Source organism: Microtus oregoni, unplaced genomic scaffold (genome assembly GCF_018167655.1).
Source record: "Microtus oregoni isolate MIOR12 unplaced genomic scaffold, Mior012 000004F_ref0000308, whole genome shotgun sequence".
Classification (NCBI taxonomy): domain Eukaryota; kingdom Metazoa; phylum Chordata; class Mammalia; order Rodentia; family Cricetidae; genus Microtus; species Microtus oregoni.
The window spans coordinates 45,307,139-45,320,455 of record NW_024543063.1 but is presented as its reverse complement, the minus strand read 5'-3'; the positions used below and the strand labels follow the sequence as shown (position 1 = coordinate 45,320,455).

General features: G+C 47.7%; 1 protein-coding gene across 1 annotated transcript in view; it reads left to right on the top strand.

Moving 5' to 3' along the window:
* Positions 1–13,317, top strand: part of Fa2h (fatty acid 2-hydroxylase) — a 54,749-nt gene that overhangs the window by 18,891 nt on the left and 22,541 nt on the right. The window lies entirely within an intron of this gene.

The window sequence follows — 13,317 nt, the reverse complement described above, 5'->3', positions numbered from 1 at the left end:
TTCAAATAGCAATTGAACACATGAGACTGTAGCTTGCTGTCCGCATGGCTACACTAACCATACATGGCTATTTCTGCTGGCTAGTTTCTGTCAGCTTGACACAAGCTGGAGTCATTTGGGAAGAGGGAATCTCAGTTGAGAAAGTGCCTCCTAAAGATTACCTGTAAGCAAGTCTGTAGGGAATTTTTTTAATTAGTGATTGATGTGGGAGGGCCAGCTCGCTGTGGGCAGTGCCACCCTGGAGTGCTCCTGGGATGATAGGAAAGCAGGCTGAGCCAGTCATGGGGAGCAAGCCAGCAAGCAGCACCCCTCCATGGCCTCTGCTTCAGCCCTGCCTCCAGGTGCCTGCCCTGCTCGAGTGTCTGCCCTGCCCTTCCTCAGTGAAGGACTGTGACGTGTTTATTTCTAAGCTGAAATAAGCCCTTTCCTCCTCAGGTTGTTTTGGTCATGGTGTCTTGTCACAGCAATAAAAACCCTAAGACACTATTTAGAATAAAGTTTTAAAAAGGTAACTCCTCTCAGGGTCTGCTTTGTTTTGGTTTGGTTTTGATCTTCAGACATGATCTCACTATGTAGCCCTGGCTAGTTGGGGACCCACTCAGTAGACCAGGCTGACCTCTTAACTCCCAGAGATCCACCTGCCTCTGCCTCCCGAGTGCTGGGATTAATGGCATGTGCCACCATACCTGGCTTCCTGTGATACATTAGACAGCTCAGATATAGGATATTTTCATCAGTGAAGAAAGTCCTGTTGGGCAGCGTTGGTCTAGAACTGCGGCCTCTCTGGGATGAGAGTGTGTTCTTGACTGGTGTCTGGGCTTCATTCACAAAAACCTGCCTGATATGTTGCAGTATGTGTTCACCGTGGCCGTACCACACAGACCACTCAGGAGGACAACATTCTCCTCCGGGTTGTTCAAGGGATTCATCCCTCTGAGTTAAAACCCTGTGTTACCACCAAGTACAAAATGTGCTGTTTAACCATATAAAGTTCCAAGGGCAAGCTCGCCAGACCGTCTCCCATTGCCAGTTAAAGGGTCCCCTGTGCACCTTCCCTAATTTCAGCAGCGTGCAGTGAGTAGGCCTGGAAGTGGTCAGGTTAAATGTGAGTAAAGGGGACATAGGCCTATAGGACACAGGAAAGCCTGTGTTTCAGAACCAAACATGGTACCTAAGACAGGTACTCCAATCCCTGTAAGCAAAAATATTCTTCCTTTTAAGAAAGGGACTAGAAGCTAGGCTGGGGGAGTAAGGCGAAGTATTAAGGCGTAAGGCACATAATTTGCTGTTGGTTAGGAGGTTGGTTTATCGTTGTTGTTTTTTTAAAAAAATTTCAGAGACTATTATTATTGGTTCTTACAGTGAAATTACAGGTGCAAACAATGGCAGAACAAATATTGCCTTAAATAATTAGACTATGAAAGAGAAGTGTAGGAATATTGCCTCTGGGGTGGTCGTATTTGAGGTCATTTATAGATCAATGGTTTTTGTCTCTTTTGAAAAAATAACCAAGGTCTGGGTTGTAGCTCAGTTGGTGGAGTGCCTACCTACCACACACCCTGCTTTTCCTTCCCAGCACTGTGTAAATACACAGACACTGGGCGTTGGCATGTGTCTGTAGTCCAGTACTCAGGAAAGAGAGGCAAGAAAATCAGGTGTTCAAGATCATCCTCTGCTGTATAGCAAGTTCAAGGCCAGTTTATGCTACATGAGCCCCTGCCTCAAAAAACAAAATGGCAGTTGTCATCAAGTCTAATCTGAATTTAATCCCTGGGTCCCACGTGGGAGAGAGAACCAACTCTGACTACCACACATGTGCCATGGCGTGCACACCTGCACATGTATGTGTGCACACACAGTAGCTAAAACTTATCAATAAGTTAGAAATAGTCCAATGCAGTATTGAGAGGACAGTCCCTCCAGCTCAGGATGTCATGTAACGGCTCTGAAGTGTGTTTTAGATGTGTGTTGGGTCAATAAGGTGATATAGGTTTTAGATGGCTTCCTAGTATTTTCCTGGTGGTAGCACATCCCATAAAGATCCCTGGTTATCCGTGAGGTAAAGACTCGAGAGAACATAGTCTGGGTGATCCCTTACCAGTTCTGCAAAAGAACATTTCAAGGCGCTGACACCCTGAAGCTGCTGGTGTTCTCATCTGAACCCAGACTCTGGTCCTTTCCATCCGACTCCAGCAGCAGAGGAGGAATCTTGCTAAGGAGGAGCCAGACACCTCAGGCAGCTCTCCTGTCCAACCTCACCAAGCCCAGGTTGTGACTCCAGGGGGGAGATCTACCCCCACAGATCCCTCCAAGCTCCTAAGTAAGACATCCCTTGGGCAAATGCACCGTCTGCTTGACTACGGAAGACTTTCTCTAATTAGAAGTTGGAGGTTAGGGAGGACCCACGTGGACGCAAAGAGCCCGTGGTGAGATATGGAAGAGAACTGAATGAATAGCACGATGGAGCCTAGTGGTCCATCCCCTGTAATCCAAGCACCTAGGCTTGGGTAGGATGATGACTGTGAGTTCAGGCTAGCTCAAGCTACAAAGTTAGTCCTAACTCAAAACTCCTGTCCCCAAAATAGTTCACGGGAGCTGTCAAGATCTAGTATGGGTGTTCTGGTAATATTTTTCATATATAATGCTTTTATTTATTCTTTGAGCGTTTCATACATGTACACGATATATTTTATCATATCTACCCCCAACTCCCTGCTCCAACTTCCTTCCCCCACCTCCCCACACACAGCCTGCTCCCAACCTCATGAAGTCCTGTTGTCCTTCACCACCAATAAACCACTGAGTCAAACTAATGCTGTCCATATGCATTCGTGTGTGGTGCCATCCATGGCTGATGGGCAACCTGCCAGTGGCCCACCCATCTGGTGAGTTTCAAGTGATGATTTAGTATTATCAAGCCACTGGTCCCTTCTCTGGTGTCCTGGATTTCCTATATAAGTTGCCTTCTGCTTCTGAGGACAAGGCTGCAGGTGATGGCAGCAAAGGGACCTCATTTCATGGCAAACTGAAGTCAAGGGCCTAGTGCCAGGCTGTCACTCTGTCCCTTCCATATGTCTCAATCAGAAGCAGGTGGTCAGACCACAGCACAAGCTTCCTGCCAATTCTTTCTGCTTTACTTCTTACCAAGAACCCTGGGATAGTGACCTGGCCCTAACCCTGCCGTGACTATGAGAGGGTAATCATGGCCCTCCTTTGAGGGTTCAGTGGCTTGTCAGTAATCACAAAAGATTAGCCAGAGATGAGCCTGAAGACCCTGACTTCTGATTTGGACACAGGGAGACAGAGAGCAGCTTCTTAGAAGTAGAAGCTAGTAGGCCTTGCCACCTTCGTTACTATTAAAGTTTCCAGTTCTCTTAACAGTCAGCTCCCAGGAGGCCTGGAGAGCCCTCCGAGGGTGGGCTTGTCAACACAAAGCCTTCCTAGCAAAGAAGGTCCTGGCACCGTCATCTTTCTCTCTGGAGCCTGCCCCTTGCACCCAGCCTTGGGCAGTGTGCTACCAGGTGTGTGGAGCCACCACCTCCTCTGTGCCTGCAGTGGGTGGAGGCAGCTGGACACAGGGCCAGGGCCACCAGTCTCATTTCACAGAAAGGGTTTTCAAGCACAACCCAGGCCGAGGGATAAAAGGACATCTGTCCATCCCTTGGTGCCCAGCCCCAGCTTTCTCAAACAACATTCCTTTATGCGGGTCCCCCCTCCCTCTGCAGCCCCCGCCTGCCATACACTGCCTCCTTTCAGATGGCCTGTATGGTGGACTTGTTTGTTTGTGCTGCAGCACGCAGGCTTTCTGTTGTTCTTTACTGTTCTCTCCCCGTGCACCCTCCGAGCTCACCCTCTCTAGGGAAGACAGGAGGAGTGCTGGGGGCAGAGACAGGGACCTTGGCTAGGGGTTTGGAGACCTTCAGGGCAGCCCTCCCAGAGCAGACTCTTCCCAGAGACTGATCATCTGAGAGATCTTGCATGGGTTACCTGGTCCTCCTGGTCCTCAGTTTCCCCATCTGTGCAACCTCCTGTCGTCCCTCAGGGAGAAGTATGTTGATACCACTGAGATGCTAGCTCTCCGTGGAGATGTTCTAGCTGTCCCAGGAGCTATGTAGTGGGGGAGGAGATGGGAGGTACAAAGAGCAAGGTTTGTGCTAAAGGGAGCAGCAGTTTTTGATCCACCCCCCACCCACCATCCCCAAGCATCGCCTGTCTCTGATGCACAACACTTCTAAGTGGAGAAAGCTGGGGAGTGAGTTCTCAAGCCTTAAAGAAGGGGGAACAGGCTCCTGCTGAGCCAGGAAGGGAGACAGTCGAATGTCCCTTTTAAGAGCTAAGCATGGGTTACCACTGTGGGCCAGGGAGGACTGTGTAGACCAGCAGACGCCTTTCCAACGTCTTAGCGTAGGGTGAGGTGTAGACCCTGACTCCATATCACCTTTGATGTCTCCTTCAGTGTGCCTTTATCTCCTAGGGAGTTCCCTCTTCCCCTGTGGCCTTGTCTGGATCCCCGGCAACTCTCAGTAAGACTTGAGTGACTTTCTACTAGATTCCATGACAAATTATTATAGCGTAAGTGTTTAGACAACAGGAATGTATAATCTCAGAGTTCTGGAGACCAGATGGCCACTGCCAAGGTGCCATAGGACTCTATTTTCATCTCCATTATTGTGATTAAATACTCCAACCCAAGGCATCTTAGAGGAGAAAGGGTTTTATTTCATCTTACAGATCACAGTCCATCACTGAGGGAAGTCAGGATGGGAACTCAAGGAGGAATGCGTGGAGAAATGCTGCTTGCTGGCTTGTTTGTTCATGTTTACTTAGCTTTTTCATACATTCCCAGGACTGCCTACCCAGGGAATGATACTGCCCACTGTGGGCTGGACCCTCCTCCACTAATCAACATGACAGTCCCATGTAGACATGCCCACAGGCCATTGTGGTTTAGGCTGCTCCTCAGTCCAGGCTTTCTTCTCTGCTGGCTCTAGACTGTGTCAAGTTAGCAATGAAAGCTTCCTACAGCATCTGGGTTCCTTCTGAGGGCTGTGAACCGTCGCATCCTAGGCATCACCACAGCTTCTGGTATCTCTGTCAGAATGCTTTTCCTTGGCTTCCTGACTCATCTTCCTTGACTGTGCCTTCATCTTCACATAACATTCTCCCCTGTAGCACCCTTTGCTTTGAAACTTCCCCGTTGTATAAGAATATCAGTTACATCGGAACATACTCTAAACCCCCCTTATTTCCTTTTTAATTATGTATTTACAAATACGATCCAATTCTGAAGTGCTGAGGCTTAGGAGGGTTATGAGTGGGGAAGTGAGACCCTGCAGGTGATATGGCCTGTGGCTCCTTCCCAGAGACAAGGGAAGGAACACTAGTAAAAATGAGCATCTACTGCCACATCAAGTCCCTGGCTTCTCTTGAAGTTGATCTTTGTCATTCTGCACTGGAGGGAGGAGGAGGTCCAAGGTCTCCCTTCATGTACCTTAGACCCTGGTTCTTCAAGTAGCAGCTTATCACCCAACACACCCAGGGGCTGGGTACAGGGCTCCCTACAGGCCTGTTTCCCGTGGGTGCAGCCCAGCCTCTCCATCTAGATTCCTCATTCTGGGAATTTGGGGAAGAATAAAATCCTTGTTCTTGGCTACCCCTTCCCCTCCTTCCCATTGGCTCCTCTGCCCCTTCTCCTCAGTGAATAGGACACCCACATTTAGCAGCTCACCAGGAGATTTCCAGCGTTCACACCAAGGGCTGTGTGTATATTCATGCATGTCAGTTTCAACCATAAAATCTGTTGAAAACGCAAGTCCAGGCCTGGAGCTAGAACCCAGTAGAGCATTTCCAAGCATACATAAGAAGTGGGGGAGAGAAAAAAAATGTCTAGAAATTTCATATAAAAACCCAATTTTCTGGATTTTCTTAGAAATCACAGTGTGATGAAACAGGACCCATCTCCCATGACCTGAACCTCCTCCTTCAGAGCTGCCCCCTCACCACAGGACACGGCCCTCTGTTTCTCTGTACTGTCCTCATTCCCATCATTCTCCCCAGCTCAAGATCATGTGACCTGAGCATTGAGTAGTACTACCTTTAATGTCTGCCTCCTCCTCTGTGCCAATGCTTGTAGCAAAAGGTATCTCATGCCTTATCAGCTGGAAGGGATCTAGACCCACCAAGAAAACACACTTACTTCCAGGGGAAGGTATTTCCAGAAAGATTTAACTACTCAGAGGAGACCTGCCCTGAATGTTGGTGTCCCTGAATATAAAGGAGGAAGTGAGCTGAGTACCAGACTCACCTTTGTTTCCTATGTATCCGGTATGGCCAGCTGCCTCATGCTTCTGCCACCAAGCCTTCCCCACCGCAAGTATCCTCATGCCAGGAGCCAAAGTAGCCCCATCCTTCTGTCTGGTGTCTTAACAAAGCTCTGAGAAAAGTAACTCATACCCTGAGTTGTTGTTTCTTGGTGGCTCTGGTTTGAGGGGAAATTTGTGCAAGTGTGTCTCCACTTGTGGAAGTAAAGACTAGACCATTCCTGCATAGAAACTGTCTATGGAGTCATGAGCCACACCCTGCTGTACTTGACACTGTCACCTACTTAGGCTCTGAAGGTAGGAGTCAGGGTGCCCGGGACCTTCAGGGGCTGCCAGTGAACACCTGCCATTTGTGTATTTGTGTCTAATGGGGCTGAACTTGCTGTGAGGAAGCTGGCTGGGGAGGAAAACCCAGAGCCATAAACAGGACTGTGGCCACAAGAGCAAGTGACACCTCGCGACCAGCCAGTGAGTGGCACTGAGCTGAGGGAAGCTATGGCAGGAGCTGCTGTCTTCAGGCTTCCCTTCCACTTGGCCACAGACTACGGCAGGAAGGATTTCAGGAAGTCAAAATGTCTGCCTCACTCCCCACAGTGACTCTTAGCTGGGAAGGAACGGTGCCAGCCTCTGCCAGGTCCTTGGCAGGCTGCATTGGTGACTCCTTGTAGCTGTCTTTCTCTTTCCAAGGAAAATCAGCCTGTGGAAGTCCCTGGAGCTGTCTTCTCCTGCCACCCTTCCCACATATAAACCTTCCTTATATCTTCTCACCTAGACAGCCATTGATCTGCTAATACATGACTGTCTTCTCTGTTCAGCAAGTATTTGCGTGCCCTCCTGGGGCGTGTGTCTCAGGGGCCCCACTTGAGGTCCCTATTCTAGCTCAAGAGGCAATCAGCAGGTGAGTAAGATAGAAAGGAAGTGAGCTGCTTCCAGCCCTGAGCACCTGCATGTCTTCCCACAGCAGAGAATTTGGGCAGGACCCAAACACACAGGACTGTCTCATATCCCACGAGTGGATCATAAGAAAGTGGTCACTTGCCAGACGTGATGGCAATGCCTGTGATCTCAGCAGCCAGGAAGCTGAGGCAGGAAGATGATGAGTTCAAGTCCAGCGTGGACTTCAGAGCAAGATCCCGTTTCAGGGTCCTCTCCCCCTAAAGAAGAAAGCTGTCACTAGACAGAAAGGACATGGTCTGTCATCGCACTCATGAGTGCATGTGTTAACCCTTCTTGTGAACGCCGGTATACATCTGACTACAAAATTCCTCACATTCCAAATACTGAAACTTGTCCAACCTAAAGTAATCAACCAGAACAGTTTTCTTTGTTTGGGATTCTTTACTGGTTTATAAAGGTCCCTTTGGCATCCTTCCAGGATCAAGAAAGTCTTTTAAATGCATTGTGGAAGTTTCCCCCCCACAAAAAAAGTTAAAGACTTTTAAAGTTAGGGCTGTACCCTACTTCCCTGGGGTGACCTTTGCACACTTCTGATTCATGGTCGGTGTTTGCTTGTGGAATGCAAAGGTGAGCCCAGCCTGACGACAGAATAAACACTGGCCTGGAAAACAAGAGGTACATGTGTTGTCTGTGTGACGGGCTACCGCTGCCAGGTCTCAGTTCCTGAAGTACCTGGGGATGGGACCAGGGGAACCTCATCCAGAGGATCTTCTGTCCACATGTAGAGAAGGTTCTCTAGACCTTCTGGGACCTCACAGCTAGTCTTGAGAGAATTACTAAAGGAAGACATGGCTAGGGGGGAATGTGTCTAATCCAGAATGTTCCTGTGGCTGGTGATGCCAATGTGTGGCTGACCCTAGCTCTCTTTGGAGTCTCTTTCCATGTTGGATGCCTGTTAAGTCTTGTGATACTGACTCGGGCTTCTGCCGGAGAAGAGTGTTGACCCATGATGCCGCCCAGGAAGGGCTTTGTTCATGAGGTCACTCCAGGAGTTGTTGAAAGGATGACACTTGTGGTAATGCTGCCTGATGGTCCTCATGCCTCCTTGAGGTCCGACTGGGCTGGGGCAATGGAAGAGGTCACACCTATCCCTTCCCCTTTGTCCCTCTTCTCCTTCAGGCTCCCATTGTCAGCCCTCACTCTGGGTGTGGTCTATGACTCAAAAGAACTCTCCGGAAAGAACCACTGGCTACTCAATACTGGGATGGGAGCTGGTGAGTCACTCTTTCCTGTGACAACGGACTCTGTCTCCTGGCTCTTAGGAGGAGCAGGTCCCCAGGGCAGCTGTCCCTTGGCTTCTCTCATTTAAAACAGAAGTTTCTGAACTGAACAGAAAAGCCTTAACAGTTTTGTTTCCATTTGTAGCCATCTCTGTCCAACTGGACTTCCAATCATTTTCCAAGTGGAGCCTTAGGATTGGTTCGAAGTGAACACCTGGTCTGTTTCCTCTTATAGCTGCTGTCTGGAGCCCACCCACATCAACCCATTTGAAGCAGGAGAACAAGTGTGAAAAATGGATGCTCGTGAAGTGAGATTTTACTCTGGAACTTCTGTGCGCTGAACCTCTTGTTCCCAGAGTTGAGATAAAGTTGTCCCTGCTCTTCTTTAGAAGAACTGCCCTTTGTGCTGTATACCTGCATTTCCTATATATTTGGTATTGGATCTCCTCTTGTTTGGGATGTGTGGCTGATAGTCATCTTTAAAAATGCTTTTATTTGTGGAAAAAATACTGGTATTTCATATGAGCCTTCGCTCTGCTCAGACAGTGTATGTCCACGTGAGTTTTTACCCTTGTAATCACCCTTGTATGTGGCCACTGCCTGCCCTCGCCAGCCTGGAGTAGCACTCCAGGATGATGTGTTCCCTGTCTTGGGGACACCACTTTCTCAAAGAACCATATTCCTCACTGCAAAACAGGGTTAAGGCACTGCATTTGTTTAACATCTCCAAGAACATAAGCCTTGATGTCGTCCCCCTGCCCCACCTCCAGCATTGTTTGGCAGGAAGTCTCAAGAATCATTGGCTGTTCTGTGAAGTATGAGCCTGCTGAGGGCATGTGGGTATAACATTCGGTTTCTGCAAGAGTCCAGTTAGAGAAACAGTAGGCAGCAATCCAAAGGTCCCTGATATAAGCCCCTGAACAAATGATAATCACCCAAATATTTGAAAACAGAGGCAAGAAATGATGCCAAAGGAGGACATTGAAGACATCATCTCTGACTCAGATGAAAAGGGAAGAAGAGCATGATGGGAAAGAGAATGTGCTGGAGTCCCATTACTAGGACTAGTGCTCCTCACTAGGTAGAAGGCTATAGGAATGTCATTGCACCTACTTCATGCAATGTTATTGCTAGGGAGGTTAAAGGGCCAAACATACAATAAACATTCTTGAGATATTAACCCGTTGTCTCCTAGACAGGGTGACATTTGAGAAGGGAAATGTCAGGGATGTTAGAAAATGGGAAGTCATCCTTTTGATTTGCGGGAGAATGGAGTCACTGCAAGGGCACAACAGAAAAGGAGACTGAGGTTATCATGGAAGGTGTTATAGAGGGGAAGTCATGGCTATAGAAGAAGATCTGTGCAGGACAGTGCTTGCACTCTCTTCAGGAGAGCGAAGGTGTGAGGGAAGACCCAGAAGGAAAGAGGGGGCCACGGGGATGCTTACAAACCTCTCGCTCCCGAAGGGGAGGCTGGGAGGGAGCCAAGAGTCCCTGTCCCTGCACACTCTCCCCATTTTCTCATTCCTCACATCTCATGTTTTCTGCTGCCTCCGCTTCCTCTCTTGTCTCTGCACGTCCCCGTCCTCGCCACACAGCTCTTGTGTTGCTCCAGTGATCAGCGCTGCCGGTTCAGGTCACCTTGGTATTGGTTAGTTTTCTCTCTGCTGTGATAAAATATCCAACAAAAAGCAACTCAAAAGAGGAAGAGGTTATTTTGGCTAAAAGTTTAAGGAGATAGAGTTAGTCACGGCAGGGAAGGCCTGGGTGGCAGTTAGAGGCTGGTCACCTGGTGTCTGCCATCAGGAAGCTAAGACTGCTCCACTCTCTCCTTTTTACCCAGTCTTGCACCCTAGCACATAGGATGGTACTACCCATATTCCCAGTGAGTTTCCCCCCTTTAGCTGAGCCCAGGGGTGTCCTACCTATAGTCAGTGGTCCATATGTGTCCCAAGATATTTAGCCCAACATAGTTTCAGATGACAAGACCGTGTTGCAATGTCAGAAAGTCAGGCACCCTGACTGCTAAACTTTTCTGGAAACATTCTCATAGACAACCCCAGAGATGTTCCCATGTAAGACTAAACCCAGAAAAGCTGACAATGAAGATTAGCCTTACCATACACACTCTCCGACCCCAGGCCAACAGCAGTCACTAAGAAAGCTTCAGGGTTCAGTAAACTGAAGGAATGAGCTGGTAGAGCGGTGGCCAAAAGGCGTGATGTTGTCTCAGTTCCCATGGTCTGTGAGAAGGAGGTACGAGTTCTGTTTGGTCCTACATGTAGCCTGCCATACGTTCCTTGGGAGAGAAACATGGACTCAAAGAGATGCTAAGAGATTCTGTTGTGTCCCAGGACAGACTGGGGAAAAACAGATGGCATGAGGTGGAAACATTGACCCTCTTCAGATGTTTTTGGACCTATCAGGTGAAAGAAGGAATTGTGTAGCCCCAGAGGGGAGGAGCCAGGGGTGATTGCCAGGACCTGGAGGCAGCCAGCCAAGCATACTAGGATGCGTGCCGAAGACTGGAAACATGAGTCAGGGGAATACTTGGTGCTTTCCTTCTGTTGGTAGTCATGTCGGGTGGGTGCCTCAATCGGTTCTGTATATGATGCTCTCAGTGTCTGAAGAGTGTAAGCATAGGCAAAAACATTAAATGGTAATAGGTGTGAAAACCCCTTCCCAGCTAAGACCATCCTTTGGTCTTGTTAAGTTACAGAGATGGCATTTCAGTGGGCAGGACTGCAGTCCAGAGAAGGGGTAGAATATGCTGAGAAAGGACTTGGGATGTATTAGTCAGGAATCTCCAGAGGAACAAAACTTATAGAATGAATCTCCCTCTTTCATATATATATATTTCCTTCTGGGTCTTCCCTCACACAGGGTCTCACTCACACCTTCGCTCTCCTGAAGAGAGTACAAGCATTGTCCTGCACAGATCTTCTTCTGAAACCGTGACTTCCCCTCTATAACACCTTCCATGATAACCCCAGTCTCCTTTCATATATATATATATTTCACATAATATATAATAAATCACATGCACACATATATATGTACACACACACACACACACACACACACACACATATATATATATATATGGGATTTTTTAGAATGTTTTACAGGCTGTGATCCAGGTAATTTAACAATGGCTGCTTATGAGTGGAAAGTCCAAGCATCCAGTAGTTTTTTTAGCCCAAGAGGCTAGATGTCTCAGCTGGTCTTCAGTGGATGCCAGAGTCCCAGAGAAGCAGGCTCTAATGCCAGGGAAGGAATAGACTTGCTAGCAAGAGGGAGAGCAAGCAGGTGTGTGGGGGGGTGCTCCATTCTTCCATGATTTATGCAGACTACCCACAAAAGGTGTAGTCCAGATTAAAGGTGTCTCTTCCCACCTCAAAAGATCTGAATTAAAGGGGTATCTTCCCACCTCAAATATCCAGATTAGAAATGGAACTTCTCACTACAAATGATTTAATTAAGAACAAAATCCCTCACAGGTGTGCTCATGCATTTGCGTTTTAGTTCATTCCAGATGTAGTCGAGTTGACAATAAGAGTAGCCATGACATGGAGCAACCAGAAGAAAACAACCACCTTGATAGCACAGTGGCTAAAGCCCACGGAAGTATTTTGAGATTAAAACAGCCCTCTAAGGTCGTGCACGATAGCTCACGTCTGTAATCCCAGTGCTTAGGAGAAGCACCACCAGTTTTAGGTCAGCCTGGGCTACCAAGTAAGTTCCAGGCCCCTGAAGGGAAAAGCAAACAAACAAACAAAACAACCTGAAAATCGAGGGAACTTGAAAGGAACAAGAAAGGTAATTGAATTTCTGACAGAGAAGGGAGAAAACAGTTTATGAAGAATATCTAAAGAGTTTCTTTTTATAATGTGCTGTAAAATTCCTCTTTCTGTTCCTCAAGAGAATATAAGATGCGTAGATAGATAGATAGATAGATAAATAGATAGATGATAGATAGATAGATATGATATGATATGATATGATAGATATGATAGATAGATAAAATTCAACCAGGTGATGGTGGTGTAAACCTTTAATTCCAGCACTTGGAGGACAGAGGCAGGCAGATCTCTGAGTTCAAGGCCAGCTGGATCACGGAGTGCGTTCCAGGATAGCTAAGGCTACACAGAGAAACCCTGTCTTAGAAAAAACAAAACCCCTAAGGGACTGGAGAGACCAATGGTTAAGAGTGCACACTGCTCTTGCAGAGGCCCTGGGTTTGGTTCCCAGAGCCCACATGAGACTGCTCATAGCCACCTGGAACTCCAGCTCCAGGGAATCTGATGCCCTCACTTGGCCTCTGCAGGTAGTCCACTCACACGCACATACTCACACCTATCCACATAATTAGAAATAAAACTATCTTTTCAAAATCCAAGTATTGAAGCTGTGTATAGTGGTATATGTGTGTAACCCCAGCCTATGAGAGGCTGAGATGAGAGCATAGTAAGTTTGAGACCAGCCTGGGCTACAGAGCAAGACTATGTCTCAATTAAAAATACATATATACATAGATAAAGAAGCAGGTATTAGTCTGATAATTAGCCCACTTCTGGAATGCATCTGGGTTTTCTCTAGAAAATACCAACATGGCCGCCATCACCATCAAGCTCCCTTAGACTTATTTGGAAAGAGAAATGTAAGCAGAGCAGTAAACCCAGTGCTGCGCTGCGGGGCATGCTGGTGCATACCCAGTCCCCGGGAGGCTGGCACAGACGGGGAGATTGAGATGGGTCTGGCCTGCATTGTGAATTAAAGGATAATCTGGGCTACATACTCTGTCTGAGGAAAAGGGAAAA